Below are 19,327 nucleotides of genomic sequence, written 5' to 3'. Positions count from 1 at the left end.
ATTTAGTTTTATTTTATTCTAAACAGACCATTGTGGCATAACAGGAATTCCTAAAGCGCCACAATGGTCAAAAAATATAACACAAAAAAAAAAAATAACAATTAAACATAAATTAATACATAACAAAAATAATATACTCATCAATTATACATAAAAAATACATTTGAACATAAACATAAATACATCCATACATTAACATAAAAAATAGCATTTAATAATAACAGATTAAGTAAAAATATCAAATTAAAAATATAGCATAAGGAATGCCTTGCACCTACAGCCGTTCCAATAAATATGTAAGAAACAACTACAAATACAAAACATCCGTGTAAAGCCCAAATGGAAGAGAGTAAATCAAAATTTCACTCATAAATCACAATCAATCATGAAAACAATGATGAGCGCAGACTACCGGATAAATGGGTTAGAGTAATTTCTGACAATTTACGCTCACTAAGGTGGAAAATATCACATTCAGTCTCGGCAGCAACGATTTCATTAAGAAGTCGAATAGCTCTTGGAATAGGAGCCATTCGAAAAAGGACTGTGCGGGCAGGAGGTACAGCCAGCAAATGATGATGTCTACCACGCACATAGTGATTAGGGACATAAAGTCCCAACTGCTCCAGCAACAACGGGCGTGACGTATTACCACGTAAGAGCAGGAGAACGAAACGAATTAATGAGAAGTTTCTCCGAAGTTCAAGGGAATTATACCCAAGCATGCCCAAAAGAAAAGAAGTGGGGTAGAGATATGGGTAATACCCATATTCTTTCCTATATAGGAAACGAAGAAATGCTTTTTGCACTTTCTCAATCATCAGAGAGTAATTTGCTTCATGCGGATTCCACACAATCGCATTATACTCTAGCTTACTTCTCACAAGCGAATTGAAAAGCAAGCGAGAAGACAAAGGATTGGAGAATAATCTTGATATCTCAAATAAATCCAAGTCGACGAAAGGAAACGTCAGCGACTTTCTTGATATGGTTGTGAAAGGTGAGTTGAGGATCAAAAGTGATCAAAATTATAATTCGATATGTCGATTTCATTAAATGTTTAATATTTATTTCGATCAAACTTATTTATATCTATCAGGGGAAATTATTCGGGCTATTTGAGTTTTAGATTAAATGTCGCAACGTGAACCCCAACTGTCGTATTGTATTATTATATACGCAAAACTTGGTTTTGGGTTACGCACCAAGGGAAATAGTTAGCCTTGGAGAGTGCGCGCTAGACGAGATGTTGAAAGTCGAAACGAAAACGGTTTTCTTCAGTATCCAGTGGAAGCTGAGGTTTGAATTGTCTTATCGGTGTAAAAGAGACGCTTGTATGCCGTAGAATTCAGTCAGAAAAGGAAAGACATTTCCGTACGAGAGTCTGCACTCTTTGTGGGGTAGTTAAGGGGTATCAGCAAACCTCTAGATAACACCCCAGAGGGTAGAAAATCTAATTTGCAAATGCATTTTCTCCCTTTGGCCGGTAGTATTTTCGACCGTATTTTTAGGTCTGTGACGCGTTTTTTAGCCTTTTAAAGTATAATTGTATACAATAAAATAAAATAAGCCATTTCAATGCATAATAATTAGGGAATTAAATGTAATATTAAATACAAAAGAGAAATTGAAGTGTGAGTGTATAAAAGCGTGCTACACAGTTGGGCTAATAAGGGCGGATAAGCCTTTTAAGGAAGGGCAAAAGATATTGGCAAGTGGAATTGTTAATGAACGGTCCGAATTGCAAATGTGTTTGAAGTAATTATGCTGAAAAAATCCTAGCGGGTAGGGCTAGAAACTTTTTTTCAAATTAATGAGTCTGTTTAAAAAAAATAAAAAAAGAATTCCGCTTACTCTAACCGAGAAAATTTATGAAAAAAGTTTTATTTAAGCTGAGATGCAAGAGTTTTGTTCCGTGTAAGGACTTTTACTCACATTTAGCCGAGTTCACAAAAATAACTACATGTTGAAAAATTTGATTAAAATTGTACATTCTTGATATTTCACTTCGAGGTAAATTGTGCTTACATAAAAATAAAAAAGGAATAACATTATATATATAACTATTTTATAATGCCTTTAAATTCTGAATAAAATATATTTTTTAAGATGCATCGTCCAGTGAAAATTGTAACGACCGACGACGTGACCGCGACGTGACGAAAAAACACGCGAGCGAATACACGGGCAACAGCCTCCATTATGCTTAAGAGCCTTTTCGGGTTTCATTAAAAACGACCGAGCAATATTTTCGCATAATTGGATTTCAGCTTTATTGGACCATAACTCGATTTGGCTATTCGTTAAAAGCGAATTGGAAAAAAGTGAACAACGATATGCAATATAGCGACGCAGGGCGCATATCTCCCCCTCGCCTCCCCACACGATCTCGTTGGCGATAAACCCTCGGTGTGCGACCGCCCTCCATATTTTCTATTATCGAGAAATTGGTGAACGAATATGAGCGCCAAACCAGGGAGAGGATAATCACTCGAAAAATAGCATTACGCGAACCGAAAATGAAATGCCGAAAATCGAATCACACGCCAACGGTAGCAATACTAATAAACCCAACTGTGAAATTTTGAATCACATTTCAGTTTCGTATTTAAATAATCTAGTTCTTTATATTTATATAGAATGGTCGTTTAAATTCTACGGAAACAGTTGATGCAGCAGAGAAGCGCATTGTTCATTATTATCTCGGTTCGCGCAGCGGTTATAATCACCAACTTTATCGTATCGGCGTCTTGGGACCGATTTTACCACTGACTGGCACTTAAGTGTCAAAAATGTTTGAATGCACTATGTTTTGAGAATGAGCAGAATTCCAATTTCCAAATATATATTTATATGCACCGTGTCGTAAAAATAACCAAATCTAAATGGTATACATATGTATATTGAAAAATTCTATGCGTATAGAAATCGTTATTCAATTATCAGCAATTTTAATACGAAACAAGACTATTTTTTTAAGTCTTTTGTTTTCGAAAAATATAAATATTGAAACCTGTATCATTAATTTTCATAATACGCGACATGAATACATATGTACATATGTATGTACATACGATCATGTAAATTGGTTGAAAAATTTTATGCAAAGATTTTCCGAAAGTGGATTGTCTCGCTTATCAGCGAAATAAACCACCCATTATCGTCATAAAAAATCTGAAAAAAGGAATTTTCCTCTTCTGACGTTTTTGCAATGACCTTTTTCCATTTTTTCCCCGCCGTGCTCCGGATTAACCCGGTCCGCGGATAAATCGTCCTATTCGACCCTGTCCAAAAGTTTAGTCCCATTCTCGAATTCAATTTCATATCGAAGCCGTTTCATCTACGCGGTTAGTTTTTACGCTACTATAATACAAGCTGTCTGAGGAGGGGCTCTAGCAAATTTATTTTTCAAAATACTGTATCGCGGTTGTGTAATCTGCATATTTATTTATTCAATTCGATTACGATCTACAAACATACATACATATATACATACATTGAGTCTAAATTCAATTACTGTTGTTTTCTTTATACGAAATTGTTCACAAATATTCAATGTAGATGAATGTTATGGGTAAAAGCATCTGAAAAATAAAACATGAAAACACGTTCTAATGCTGATCAGGTGAGAAAGTTAATTTCTACATAGAATTAATTATTATGTAGATACATATTTTTACTTTATCTATGTACGTAGTAACAATAGATGAAGTTTTGTGATCATGCGAAAATTCGAACTCGAGATTTTGACTGATTCGAACTCAGAATCGATCACTGATCACGTTTTCATGATCTAGAAAAAATGTGTGTGTGTGTGTGTGTCTTTTGGGGATATTTTTAACACCGTTAGTCCTATCGAGCTGAAACTTAGTATCCGTTACTAAAATTTTTATCGACATGGCGTAAATTTTTTTCAAATTTTTAAGTTGACCGGAAACGGTACCTCCCCTCATAGGTGTCCTCTTTTTTTTATTTTTTTATTACGTACAAATTCAAATTTCTTTTTAGGTAAACTGAGATGACATGAATTCAAATTACATGTTTATGTATATGTATATATGTATATATCTACATACATACATACATACATTTAATGTTTTTAACCAGTTAGCAGGAAACACACGCATGCGTAAAACTTTCCGCACAGAAAATTTTCATCCGATCCATCACGCTTAGCGAAAAGGGCCATCGCGAGGGTCGGGAAATGGAGGGATGGAGGCTGCGTGTCCAGGGGAGTAACGTCGGATTTCACGGATAAGGGGGCGAAGGCATCACTCCGGATCGGTGCGCCGTAAAATATTTTTCGTGTTCGACAAGAAAGTTGGCGAGGGCGCCACGACACCGACGCACAACAACTACAACAACTCTTCGAGTGCTTTCGCCCCAGGGACCCTACAGAGAAAATCTTGAACCGAACCCACCCAAAACTACCCGAAGGGTTGGTTGGCTGGTCTCGCGGAAACGAGTTGTGCATGGAAGCTGATTCAATTATGCAAAACGTCTTCAAATTGGAAACGCCCATTTCCATTTGACGTGCTAAATCAAACGGAAAACTACGGTCGCCTCCCGATTCGCTTTAAAGCAACGTTCAGACTACATATAACATGCACTAGAATTAAATAAGCTCTCGGTTATTGGACTCGTGTGCTTGCATGATAAATGGAGGTGTCTGCAAAACTTTATAGTTGAAATGATTCATGGATAAATACTTTCGTACTTACACATTTTCTTTAACTCAGCTGTCCCACAGCGGCTTTCATTATTTTATTATGAATCTTGAATATAAATCTAGAATCTGCTTTCTAGATAAATATTCAGTCTGTTGGTAATACTTTTTTGCCTATTATCTATTGATTTTATGGATTCATTTTTGAAGCCATTGGGAAATTGATCAAAAGCTTTCTTCTTCAAACGTACATATGTAAATACATAAATGTTGTACTAAATATATGTATGTAGGTATATCTACATATGCACCTACCGATAAAGTATACCAGTATGATTTATTTATTAGGTATAAAATTAGAAATCAGTGAAAAGTAAATATTATGTGACAGGTTGTATTGCATTGATGTATGTATTATACATCAATGGTTTAAAGTTTCAATTTGAGAATATTTTTTCTGGTTTTCTCTCGTTTATATGAGCGTTTTAAAAAATCCGCAATTTTTACAGAATTTTGCCTTTTGCAGTTTTTAAATCAAAATCTAATATATATCACTGTGCCAAAATGGTGCATTGAAAAAAAAAGTCAGACGTTTTTTCTATTGATTTTGATTTCCGCTCGAATTATGTAGTACTTGTAAATGTAGTGAAATATAAAGCTGACCATTGAATACATAATAAATAAAAAGTATATTCTTTACTTTAAAAAAATTGTAAGATAATTAATTATAAGCAATTTAAATCATAATCAAACTTCCAACTATTGATGTTTTGAGACTGCAAAAGCCAAAAGTTGAAGTTAAAATTGCGCATTGATTTAAACGCTCATATCTCATAAACAAAAGTAAACCAACAAAAATCATTGTCATATTCGAATTTAGTGGGTCAAACTTCATAAAGATTGATTAGTCTCCGCTTCGGTATCTTTTTTTTTGTGGCCTAGTGTTATGAAAACGGTTAACGATGTATGCAGGCTTTCAATAATAGCATGTACGTAGTATTGCAGGCGAAAATTTAAAGAACAATTCTTCTTCGACCTATGTAATTAGAAAGAAATATAATAAAGGGACGACCTAGTTATAGAAAGCTTTTCCGCAGAAAGATCATACATAGATACTGATGTGCTCCTTGTCAAAATAAATGACATCAGAAATCATAAACTCAAAAGGTATATTAATATACCACTATATGTATAATTTTATGTACAGTAGGTTCAACGAGTGGCAATGAAGAGTCCAGTATACCTCGACTTTTTAAGCCGTTATCAATCGGAGGTGCGGAAGTTGGTCGTGGCCACTTTAAAAAGGTTCAATGACGCCTTATAAAGTTTTCGAGAAGGGACGCCGTCAACTGCAGGTCTCCTCGTCACTTGTGATACACTTCAGCCATTCCTCGACCTAGATTGTCGGGCGTGGGCTAACAAGGACGAATCTTCGACAATGGGAATAATATCCTCGAGAAAGTCCTTTGTGATTGCGCAACTGGAATACGTGTCTTGCCCATCGTTGGGTAATTCGATATTTTTACAGCGACGTTTAATTTTTACGCCGCGACACAAATAACACATTAAAAGAACTGCGATGAAAATGCGACACGTGGGCGATATTTCCTTCACGGAGGGAACTTCAGGAAGAACAAACAAAAGGGAGGAAAACGGGAGTCGGGCCTCTGCGGAGTTCGTTCATAAATCACGACGGACCGAACTGAACCGAGTCGGAGAAAACCGGTCTGCAAAAACCGGCGCTAACAAGCCAACCACCCCTCGGTCGGCCAAGAAAAATGCCGAAAGCGTTCGTTCATTATTGGCCGGCGTGTCAACATAGCGCGAGATGATTGATGCCGGGTCGTGGGGGACCCTTGTCATTTGTTAATATTTACATTAAGGTCTCGCTTGCGGCTAGATTGCGGACTCGTTCCCAAATTGAAAAAAAATCGCGTAAAAAGTAAAAATAAAGCGCGGGAAATATGTACGTTGCTCCATCAATATTGCAAGAAAAATTGTAATGAACGTTCTATATGACAGCGAACTTAATAATATGTCACACATATGTACATACATACATATGTCATTGAACAAGAATTTGTTCGAAAAATAGTACATATATATCGTGCATTTTCGGTGGAACCACTAAAATAAACATTCTTCAACAGTTTCCCCATGGATGACCGCTATAGAAATCATGCGAAAAAACCAAGTAGCACAAAGGGCGTGACTCACGACCATGTAAATAAAATCTTTCAGGCGTGATTCACTATATAAAAAATACTTCAGGTGTCAATTGACATATTTAGTCACATGAACAAATAAAGTAACAAATTTTACAATACATATATTGTATTTATGGTCGAAAACTTGATTTACAAATTCGTTAAAAAATTACCACGAAAGTTATCGTGGGCATAAGGTTAATATCTACTTGTGAACCTCGTAAATCCAGTTTGGTAAAAAACAGTATTTTAATGTATATGTATTACAAAACCAGCAGCGTGGAGTAATGGTAAGCATATATGCTTTCGAACATAGTGGTCATGAAACTTGGTTTGCGACTCCAAGTCAATCGTTTTCTATTAGAGTTTCTAAATTTATCTGATTTTCATTGAAACGATTCCAACAAATTGGCAGCCTTTACCCATTTCTCTCACTTTTCGAGTTTTCAGCATATCAAATTTCCCGGATTTGTATTAAAATGCTGCAAATTTTTCCACAAATGTCTCATAAATTTCAAGTTTTTCAGTATCTCAAAATTTGACAAATGTAGGTTTATTAAAAATTTATCCATAGATGCTTTATCTATGATGCTTTGTTAAAATATTTCTAAAAAAATCTAAATTGTACATCGATGTTTGTAATTAATTGCCTAGAACGGCGCATTGGGGTTTACCTGTAAGGCCCTCCTGGTATATACATACATATGTATGTAAAAATAAAATAAATAAATTTAAAAAAATCACCTCTGTGTAAAAGCATCGAAAAATAACTCTGAAATTATTGCTGAAAGCCGCGATAAACTGATAAAAATATAATTTTGAATGAAAAATGTGTGTGAAAATCTCAACCTCAAAAGTAAAATTTTTCACAATCACAATATTTTATTCATCGATATTTTGTATGCATGAGGCTTTACGAGGTATATGTACAGGCCAGTATGAGTTCAATGTATTACGGCTTAAAATGAAATTTTAGAATTACGAAAAAAAAGGGATAAAAAAACATTTTTTTACAACGATGAAACATGTTAATGTATATTTTATAAAACAAATATTAAACATTTGGATTGGAAACGCGGGGCACAAAAATAATATGAATTACATTGTAATACTATGTACCTACGTACATATGTATATATATATATATATATATATATATATATATATATATATATATATATATATATATATATATATATATATATACATATATATATATATATATATATATATATATATATATATATATATATATATATATATATATATATATGTATGTAGATAGTATTACAATTTCAACTGAATATATACGAACGATTAAATATATATATATAATAATGAAGTTTAATTAACAGACCAAATAAATCAATTTAGGGTAAAAGCTAATATTGCAATTAATCATTTTCAGCATTCAAGACAATTGAGGATCGAAATTTTTTGGTTCGTTATCAATTAAGTTAATTGAAATGAAATGTTCGAAAGCGTTAATTAATAATATATGTTATATGCCATAAATACATTTAATAGTCCTGAAATATGTATGTTTAGGGCCGTAATATAAAGCGAAAGGCGATAATCAGTGGAATAAGAGAACTCAGGTGCGTTTCTCGGTAGAAGAGCTACCGGATTGAAACCGCGGCATCCACTCGCTTCGGAATGGTGGTCTAAATTCCCGGATAACCGTTTCAAACTTTATAACCACAAAGCACACGTAGAGCGCATACGACGCAGTTCCATCTGCACTATATTCAGAGGCGATTTGAAGTGGTGTGGGTAGGGTGTCTGGAATGCCACAAACAAACCCCTCGTGGTCATCCGAACCGATATCTATACATGTATTATATACGTAGTAAATTAACCGAAATAATGCATTTTCTGACACCCTCGTGCGCATGGGGACCGTAATGAGGCTCTAGATTAAAAACGAAACAATTTAACAATGTGAGACAAAACGTGAGGGATAGGGTCGGTAGGTTTTTGGTCGACAGTTGATCACTAGCACCCAATTACGGCGAGTGGGTGATAACGTGGACCGGATTGACAGTGTGCGTCCTCGGAGGGTTCTGAACCCAATAAATAATGCGAAACATTAATCATTTTAAGGGTGTGCTGTTCAACTTACGGCCGCGGACGAAACAACGGTGAAAAATGGAGGACAGCAACAGAATCAAATTGATCGATCGCTTGCTGACAATTAATACATGTGTATTATAAAATTTACTAACATTCAGCTACAGACTTGCACATCTAAGCGTATCGCCTCAATGCTATCTAAAATAAAAAATATAAGTTTATAAAAAGATTATTATTTATATTACATGTAAAAAAATTTCAGTCCGATTCAGTTTTTAGTTTGGGAGATAATTAAATTCAAAAACTTAAAAAAAAGAGGACACCTATAAAGGGAGGTACCACTTCCGGTCAACTTAAAAATTTGAAAAAAATTAACATCGTGTCGATAAAAATTTCAGTCACCGATACTAAGTTTCAGTTCGATATGACTAACGGTGTTCAAAAAATCCCTGAAATACACAGACACACAAAAATCAATTCTGAGTTCGAATCAGTCAAAATCTCGAGTTCGAATTATCTCATGATCACAAAACTTCATCTATTGTAACTACGTACATAGATAAAGTAATGATAATACCATTATAAGATAATTAAAAATATAGTGAATATGAAAAGACGAATAGCCTGCTTAATAATAATGTTTTAATGAAGTACATAAACCATTTTTTTGAAACAGAATTTCGGACTTTAAATACGTAATAAATAAATGTTTTGCCTTAAGACATTCTTTATATTCGCAAAGACAGCGTCTGCAGAATTGCGAAGATAACCATTTTCTTGGGGAAAAAAAACATGGCCGTTGTATACTTGCGTATACGTAGACCGGAGAGGCAAGTTAATAATTTAAAAGCATGGTAAATAAATTAGTCGGCGGATAATGACGGAGTAAGCGAAAAATTTTCAATTTGGCTGGGGTCTTTCTGCGGTACCGAGGAATTTCCCGGTAATTTATTCCCCGTTGGACACCTGAATTCTTGTAGGGACCGAAAGCGCGCCCCGTCGTCCTCGGAGCGCCTCTGGAAATTCAGAGAGAAATGCCCTTCATCTGTAATGCACGGTGGGGTTTCGAAGTCGAGAAATTGCCTTGCGCTTATTCCAGTTCCCTTTGCTCGGTCCGGAAAACAACCCCTAGGGACCGGAACGCGGGTACGGACTGGCAATTTAAGTTCATAAACGGCCGACATGTTCGAAACGATTCTGCGAACGCGTCCACTACGTCGAATTAAATATAAATAAATAAAAGTCAAATATATGCATATACAATGTATATGTATTAATTAACCTTCGCAACGATAGTATCAGTTGCATTATAAATAGTATGTGATGCAAATTGGATTGTATTACATTATTTTGAGCTTAAATTTAAATGCTCCGACAATGCAAGCTGGAATACATGTGTAGTACCCAAACTCAAATGCACTATGATAATCCGTAAAAGCAATTTAATATTCATGTGCATATATGTATGTATGTATGTACTATATACATACATATGCGAATGCATAATACCCATGTACATACATAAAATGTAAGAAACAATGAAATTTCAGGTAATGCTTTGCACGAATTAGTATGCAAAACAACTCGCTGGCACTTAAAATATAAAACTAATATGAATATGTACGTAAGTATTATACATATAATAAATAAATGAATATTTTGTTAATAATTGAAATATTCGATTTTACTCAAAAAATATATGTCCATATATTCCTCACATAGCAGCAGCTTACTTATATATGTATTTATTGAACTAGCATAAAAATTAAAATTAGAACGTCCGATACATCTTTAGAGGTCAAAACAAAAGGAGGAGATGGAGAAAGGGGAATGGTGGTCAGTTCTCCATCAAATATTTAAGAATAGAGTTCGAGCTGAGGTCATAAAGAGGCGTCTGTTGTTAAGGGGGAGCGGCGACGCCGCCCTCCTAAGGGCATTCTACCACCCAAGGGCCATCACACCCCAAGAATCGATCTTGCCCTTAAGACCGCAGAACTCGCAAGATTCGACATCAATAAGACGAGTAACGTTTCATTTTCAAAGCCCAAAATACAAGAAAAATAATCCCGCAAATCCTACAAACCTCCGGTACTCGAATACAGATCCAAAGATGGTTGATTTGAAAACTCACCTGCGAAAATAAAAAAGAGAACATTGTATTTTTTGTAAATTATACATTCAAAATATTTCGGATAATACAAAAATGATATGTATATTATAAATACGTACTATAGCAGTTATGAAATAACATGAAACATTTTAAGTGCTGCCTTTTATAAGAAAATTCCAATAAAATATGTACATTCTTTGTTATTTGTAAATAAAAATCCGTTTGTAATAAATAAGAATGAATACATACATATATGATAAGTATATACATACATACATATATGGATAATCAAAGAGTGTATAACTGAATAGAGCATTTTCCAATCGGTTGAGAGCTCGTCAGATTACAAAGACTCAAACAATTAATCAATTTCACCATTATCTTGTATGTACATACGTACATATATTTGATTTGTAAACATCGTTGGAATTGGCAATAGTTTAATTTAATACATCCAGTTTCATGATTGAGAGTTTTGAAAAGGGACCGTAGCCAGGTGGTTGACCGTAGGAAATGCTGTACATGAGAAGTGTGAAGTCTTCTATGTAGATATGTACATAGGTACATCTGGGAACAGGCGAATATCATAAAATCTGTGCAACAAGGGAAACTTAAAGAATTCATAAGCAACGTTCGTGATTATTTACAGCGACGTATGCATTTGCCGGGCGGCTTTGTAATCGCGGCGAAGTAAATCACGCCCAAGAGGAAAGTACCTCACCGTCTAGGCTGCAATCTTATCTCGGTGTTGTGTATGAGCACAACACCCAAGGCCTGCCGCCCTGCATAAACAATATCCAGGTCTAGGGTGGGTTACGGTGGCAGGACCCGCCTAACGACACGATAAATACAACAACACACTGTCACTGAATTATTGTAATTGTCCTTGTCTGAGGCGGGTGCCATGCCGAGCGAAAGATGGACCCAACGAGACGACAACTTTGTTGCGACTTTCGAACAAGAATGCCTACCGGAAACGTGTTAAAAGTAACATCACGCTCAAAGAAAGAGAGGCTGTAAAATAATATTTTGCTTTTACAAACTCTCGTTTTCTAAAAACAAATGTTTAAAATAAATATAAAGTATTGGTCACATACGTTAAAATGACATTGTTTTCATATGTTTAAGCTTAACTTACTATATATACATACATGTGCATACAATGTTGCAAAATAATAGCTTACCAGAAAAATATAAAAATCTTTTCAAAAAATCTTGATGAAACTCAAAACTACCACATTATAAAATTATATATTATACATAAAAATATATAATTTTAACATTTTTTTTTATTATTTGACATTAGAGGTTTAAATTAAAGTTACTTGTGAATGGCTGTCTTTGTTCGGCGCGCTCACTCAATTAGGTTTTTAAACCCGAATTCAGATAATTGGCAAGACATCTGTATGAGAGATACATTAAAAGAAATGGTAATAAGCAGGTGTGCTTTTAAAATGGTTTGGCCTCTTAAGCCTAGACCGCACTGCACTGCAGCGACGCACATACTGGTATTTTGCCTCAAAAGCTGGCCAAAAATCATTCGAATTCTGTCATTTGTGTGATACGCATGTTTTTGTTCGCGGCATTTTGTTGTTAAACAACTTTCCTTATGATTATTTTTATACTAAAAGTATTTTTGAAGGAAAAAACTTATAGATGTTGAAGAACAAGATATAACCCTAGATTAAACTAAATTTCATTCCTTTTAAAATTTTATTTTACATGTTTCGACCTGTCAACAAACCCTACTATTTTCACTTAGGTTTCCTTTACTTTTTTGTACAAATTGATGTTTTTAAACGTACTGTGCTTATTTTAGACGAATCAAATTTATGTGATATAAAACTTTAGGATCTCTACTTTTATTCTAGTAAAATAAAGTTTGCACTAATTTGCAATTTAAAAAAATAATTAATAATAATTGAGCGTATTTTGAAACTCCAATTTTCTACTTATTTTCATTCTTTATTTATGTATATTTCAGTATCTGAGGATTGTGTCATGTCTATGAACCGGAAGCATCTACACGATATAATAAGAGAAAGCAGCGATAGGTTTTTTTATTAAAAAAATAAAAGATTTAGAAGAAAAAAACTAGTAATTGTTACAAAGTGCCCACCTACGAAACGGGGAATTTCCAAAATTTATCAACAATTTTAAGATTGTTAACAATAGCTATTTTCTGGTAGAAAAAGTAAAAAAAAATTTTGGCCAGGTTTTCAGGCCAAATACCTGATTGTACGAGATAGAACGCACTGCCGCCTAGTGCGTTTGGACCATTGAGGTAAATTTAGTTTTTTTTTAATGTAAAAAGAAAAAATATGATTTTTCCTAATCGAAAATTATTTAAAAATTAATCGTGCCTCTTAATATTTTTCACTGGTTCCACCATTTAAAAAAAAATGGTTCAATATTATCAATTACTATTGTCAACTATTTTTTATGCTCTCCAGTTTCTCAGACAATGGAGAGGTCTATTGTTATTATATGACAGCATCCTGGCCGCCGATCTCTGGCTGTAATATAGTAATGGACAATTTAACGTTAAGTATGTAGAACTAACACAAACAAAATTTGTAAAATTGAATAGAGAAGAATATTAATTTATATGCGAGACGACTCGTTGCTAGCCAGATAAGAAGTGAAAATTCTCCATATAATCTCGAAAGTAGAGGAGATGTATTGCTGAAGGGGCTTCCTGTTTTTCCGCAGCCACGAGCCGATAGGGAAAATGCACAAAACGTTAACTCGTCGGAGCGCGGTTTAATCGAGGAAACTGTTCGGCTTTATGGCGCCAACAAAAGGTAAACTTAAACTCGGCGCCATAAAACCCCGCCATAACGCCGAGCGGGTGGAACTCATCATACATATTTTGCGTAAGGTAAATATTTGGCAATGGCTGCTCGACTATAAAACCGTATTAAATTACCGATCGGTCGGACCGATTCGATCCGCGTGCGAACTGCGATAAAGGGACCCGCAGCAGCCCTACACGGCACACGCTCGAAAACGATATTGAAAAACCTTTCAACCGCACCGCACAATAGAATTTAAATTATAGAACGTACAAAATTAAAAAAAAAAAGAAAAGAAGTCAAAACAATAAAACACCATCAACCGGTCCAAAGCGCCGATGAAGCTGCTTCACATAGGAGCGTCGCCGCACCCGTTTGACTTTTGATCCCGCAGAGTTTAGAGCTGCTCAAAGTGTGGCGCGATTATATAAAAGGGGTACAATACTCGACCGGTGGCGTGTATCGTTTTACGCAGATTTATGATCCTGGATCAAAGAACGACGGCCTTTTGTTTCGGCTCTACATTATTCATAAGCGAAGCGTCGCGCAAAAAATTTACAAACGTGTATATGCGACGTATGTATGTACATCACATATATTTTGCAATATCAGCAAAAGGTTCAGTGTATGTATGATATGTAGGTACATACATACATATGACGGGTTCCCGGCGAAATTTATGCCAAAAATCGAATTATAAATCATCGTTATTCAACCGACAAATGTTACGGTAGTACAAACATGACTGAATAAATAAGAATATACGTATGGATAAACTTAAATATAATATTTAGATATGTGTAAAGAAGGTAAAGTGTAATCCAATATGTTTACTTCAATATATAACTTTCATATTTCATACATTTTAAATGAATTAATTACATTAAAGTCTATATAATTAGTTTTAATTGTATGATAATACATATTTCGTGTATATTAGATGTATGCTCATACATACAGACGGTATTCGTTAACTTTTACTTAAATATTGCGATTATGCAATGTTGTAAATAAAATGGAAAGATGAGCATAAAATTGGAAAATCTTCTTAATTTGTTAGGGAATTAATTAATTTTTCCAAAGAGAAGACAAATAATGAAGACCTACCCATTAGACTCGTAAAGGCGATTTCATTGCGGCGCGCAAAGAGGATGAAGAGTGAAAATGAAGGCAATGAAATGCGAAAAAAGCCGAATTTGAATAGATTATTTCGTGAATGAAGAAGGCATAAGAGAGCCAGCCATACAAGAAAATTTATATTGAATTCGGCACAATGTTTTCGAGCCCGCCTCGAAATAAAAAAAAGAGCAGATTCTCCTTTTGTCGACTTCAGAAGATATATTTAATTACGTCGAACAAAAAAGCCTAAATGTTAAATACCCTTTTCAAGGATTTTTTTATTCCGACAGCGATAAAAAATGTCCCAGCGAAACGGACACTTGAAATTATCTTAACGTTTAAATAAATAATCTATCTAGATGAAAAAAAATAATCGTACGAAAATCTAATATAGAAAAAAACAAAAAAAAAATATTTTAAAAAGTGGTGTATTATGAGATGTGTCGGAATTAAAAAAGATCAGCGATAAACAAGAAGAAGGGAGGGAATTGATATACGTCGGATAATAAGGCATAAGAGAATGAAAGAAGATTCTGAGATGAGAGATAGAAAGCTCACCCCGTGACAACTGTATAATTGGAAAGAAAACCTGATGACAACTGGATAGACAGAACAAAGGGCGGACAAAAACTTTCCATCCCTCACGTTAAGCTCAGAAACTAACTGCCTCTACTTTATTGAAATGACTTTCTTGCATGTTTCCAACTTGTTACCTCATATTATTCCACGTAGCTCACACCCTGCCCGTTACTGGATTATCTCCCTAACGTAATGTCGTATCACAAATACATGCAAAATACCAGTGCGTAAACTTTCAATCAACTGTTTTAAATATCAATATAGAGAGTACATATGTACGTATATGCATTAAATTTCAACACACATCATACATACATATGTATAGCTTTGCTTCCACGAACGGAAGCTTTCAGAACTGGTAATATGCAACTTCCGCTGCGAGTCTTCCGCAAAATCAAAATTAAAACGCCGAAGCTAAAATTAGTCCACATTTTGGAATCATCAAGGGCGTGTCAGATGAGCCGCGCACGCGCTTGCCGATTCAACGTGTATGCATTTTATTATATAGGTACACGCGGAACGTAAAACTGGCGCAAGTTTTTCTCGGCGACAGATGCGACAAATGGGCGAGAGCTACGACAAAAAGCTCGACCGGAGAGAACGCTCGACCGACGGGAATATAATGTGCGAAAGCTCCGCTGGAGTGCCAAATTAATTCTTCTTGCGGAGATAGCGCGCGGAGATAGTCTGACGGCGAAACGCAGCTTTTTGCATGTGTACGATTACACGGATGCTTTGCGAGTGCAAAAAGCTCACTGGAAAGTGGATGCTAAAAGTAATTACCAGACGCCAGCTTTTCACTCCGACCGTCATAAAAACACTAACGACGTGTAATTTTTCACACCCCAAATCTATTAAATCGCATCGAAATTGGGTATATGTATTTTATTTTCCCTCTTCAAAAATGTGATTACTTAATGTTCGCAGTGTACGAAAATACGTCCTGGTACGCGGTGGAACGCAATTCTAAGGGCTTTGCGTTATGTGATTAAGGGATTAAAGTCGACCCACGGCCACTAGAAACACCACTTCAGAAAGCCTTCCTTACACGCTATCTACCGTTGAGGGACATTCTGCCACTGACGTCGGTGTTCCTCATCAACGTGGACTTGTAAATCCTACATTTATACATACCCAATATAACAAAAGACGATTATCTAATATAATTAACTATGGGTAGACATCTTTAATAGCATAAAAATAGAAAAATGACATAAATTATTTGTTAAACGATGGAAAAAACATTTTCACTATCCGCTAGAAAGAACATTGCTTGACGTTTATGTGTACATTTTAGTGACCTTTGCCAAATTTGTGGAAAATAAATAAAGCGGATTTAATAGTTCTAGGAGAATGATTATTAAAAAATATGTACGTATATTCCACCAACGTTCAAAAAACAATTTGTCAATAGGGGAATTATTCTACATAATTATGAAGTATAATTTTTTCAAACGACATATCTATTAAATATCCAAAAACGGTTATAAATTATATAATTTAAATTTTATAAATGAAAATAAACCTTTTAGAAACCACTTACATTCATCAATATACAGACATATACATATGTATATGTACATACATATGTACTTATGTATATACAACTTGTAAAGCTTGTATGGTATCAAAGTAACGTTAAATAAAAATATTCAACGATTTTAATTATTATTAAGTACGATCAAACCATCTTTCTCGTTCTACATACAAACATATATTTTTTAATTATAATTACTAGCTGAACCCGGCATGCGTTGCAATGCCAGAATAAGGCATGCAATTCCCGTTCCCGTTGCGTTCCGTTTAATGTTGCGTTTAATTGTAAAGACTATAAATAGAAGAAATAACGAAATGGTCACAACTATCTACATATTTGTTATTTACCACTTAAATTGGAATCCAATCACAGATGTACTGAAAAAATATCAATCTTGTAATCAATTTGTACATAAACAATCTTTAAAGTATGGAAAGTGCAATGTAAATTTGAATTACCTGATTAGTTACAATAAAGTGACAATACAATTTGGAAAGAATAACATGTATGAAGAGAACCACTACCACCACACAATAAAATATAACCACTAAGTTTGATTGTTCGTAATACATCAGGTCGACTTTAAGTAAAATGTTGCCGTTTGCAAAATTGGCCTCGATTAATTGCGAGCGTATGCAAAACTGAGACAGTGTTGTTCGGCATTGTGCAGGACAGATGCAACTCTGCAATTACATTGGTGCACATTTGCCAAACGCTGCACCGGTTCGTTCAGTAATCCTTCGGTTAACTAAACTGCTCGCGAGTCGGAGCCCATTACCGAAACCCACTTAACCGAGTTGTTTTCCTAATTTAACCCTAATGGTACTTATGCCCGATATATAATTCATCGATCAATATTGAAAAATGTTACTAGATAAAAAAATATCTCAGGTAAATATAAGGTTTAATTAAATCATTAGTGGTGGTGCATGTTCGTTTGACCTGATTCGCTTGGAATTTAATTAATAGCGGGGCTTCCGATTGGATTCACAACCCACTCACTCTCCGTTCCCCCAGCCTCACATATCAATATTTCATATCCGACTCTGGACAGCTTCTCGTATGGTCCTCCATTCGTATGGGTAATTATCGCTCATCCTAATGGATGCTGCAACGTTGAAACTTTGTCATATCGCTGATGGGATATACATTTGTATGAACGTATGTATGTACATAGATATATGAAGTATATCTTATAAAGCAGCGGGTTTCTATTTACCACGCGGAAATTATATGATAGTGCATAATGACAAGTTGGCAACTGGTGGGATCAAATACCAAGTTTGCTCTGTTGGAAAATCTTATTTTAAATCGAAATTCAAACATTTTATTTAAAATTCAGATTATTCCTATTTTATTTAAATATATTTGATTGCATTGCTAGAACATATGTATGAAGTTCAATGATAAAATTTCACACGAAGAAAGACGTATACATATGTAGAAGAATGAAAGATGCCGAAATGATATCGAATATGAATCGAATTTGGTATAATTAAGTTATTCAGCGTCAGTGTAATAATAATGGGATTTCGATATATTTATCGTAAAGCCTATTGAACGTGATTTGTTAAGACGTCGTCGATTCGGAAGAAGGCACAGCCAATACCTACAGGGTGGGATCGGTATGGGGAAGGAAAATACGCGGAATGTTGATGGAAAAAGGACGATGAAAAGCTTGGAGGAAAGCTCCCTGGAAAATTAATGAAAATAGGGCACGCGACAGAAATAAAATAAAGCACTCGCAGAATACGAGCTCGGCTAATGAGCGACTTTGTTATCGCTGATGATCGATCACGCAGTTAGACGGTTTTTCACGAAGCCTTTCACGGGAAAATTAACGGGGAATGGGCCGCTCAAACGAAACAAAAATTAATGCATTAGGTGACCAAACTTCCTTTACGTTGGTCAGAAATCATCGCATGACATTTTATCTTCATATAATACACCAATTTAAAAATATTACACACATTGATTGTTTTAATTTCCATCGCATTCAAAGGTAATGAGACACAATATTGGGCACAAAGAAATATAATAGTTATGCAGGATGCAATATTTACGATTCAAATCACCTAACGACCATCGTTGAAAACAGAAACGAAAATGAGAGAAACAAAGGGACGGGAAGTGGGTGGAGGAGGGTCCAGTTGAAGAGAAAACAGGAGGTGTCGGGAAAACAAAGGAAAAACAAATAAATATCATTATCGGAGGGGTGGTAGCGGGGGGACAAAGAAGTTG

At 35.0% G+C, this 19,327-nt stretch overlaps 1 protein-coding gene across 5 annotated transcripts in view; it reads right to left on the bottom strand.

Annotated features, from left to right (window-relative positions):
- Positions 1–19,327, bottom strand: part of Sema1a (semaphorin 1a) — a 306,626-nt gene that overhangs the window by 97,231 nt on the left and 190,068 nt on the right. The window contains exon 2 of one of the 5 annotated variants that reach the window (XM_077428191.1): positions 11,030–11,077. The exons of the other annotated variants lie outside the window; for them this stretch is intronic. The gene's annotated coding sequence lies outside the window, so the exon portion shown is untranslated. The remainder of the gene's footprint in view (positions 1–11,029; positions 11,078–19,327) is intronic. 5 annotated transcript variants of the gene reach the window in all.

The sequence above is a fragment of the Arctopsyche grandis genome, chromosome 3, assembly GCF_051622035.1.
Source record: "Arctopsyche grandis isolate Sample6627 chromosome 3, ASM5162203v2, whole genome shotgun sequence".
NCBI lineage: Eukaryota > Metazoa > Arthropoda > Insecta > Trichoptera > Hydropsychidae > Arctopsyche > Arctopsyche grandis.
Note: the sequence above shows the minus strand (reverse complement) of the source record. Positions and strands in the feature narration are given on the sequence as shown.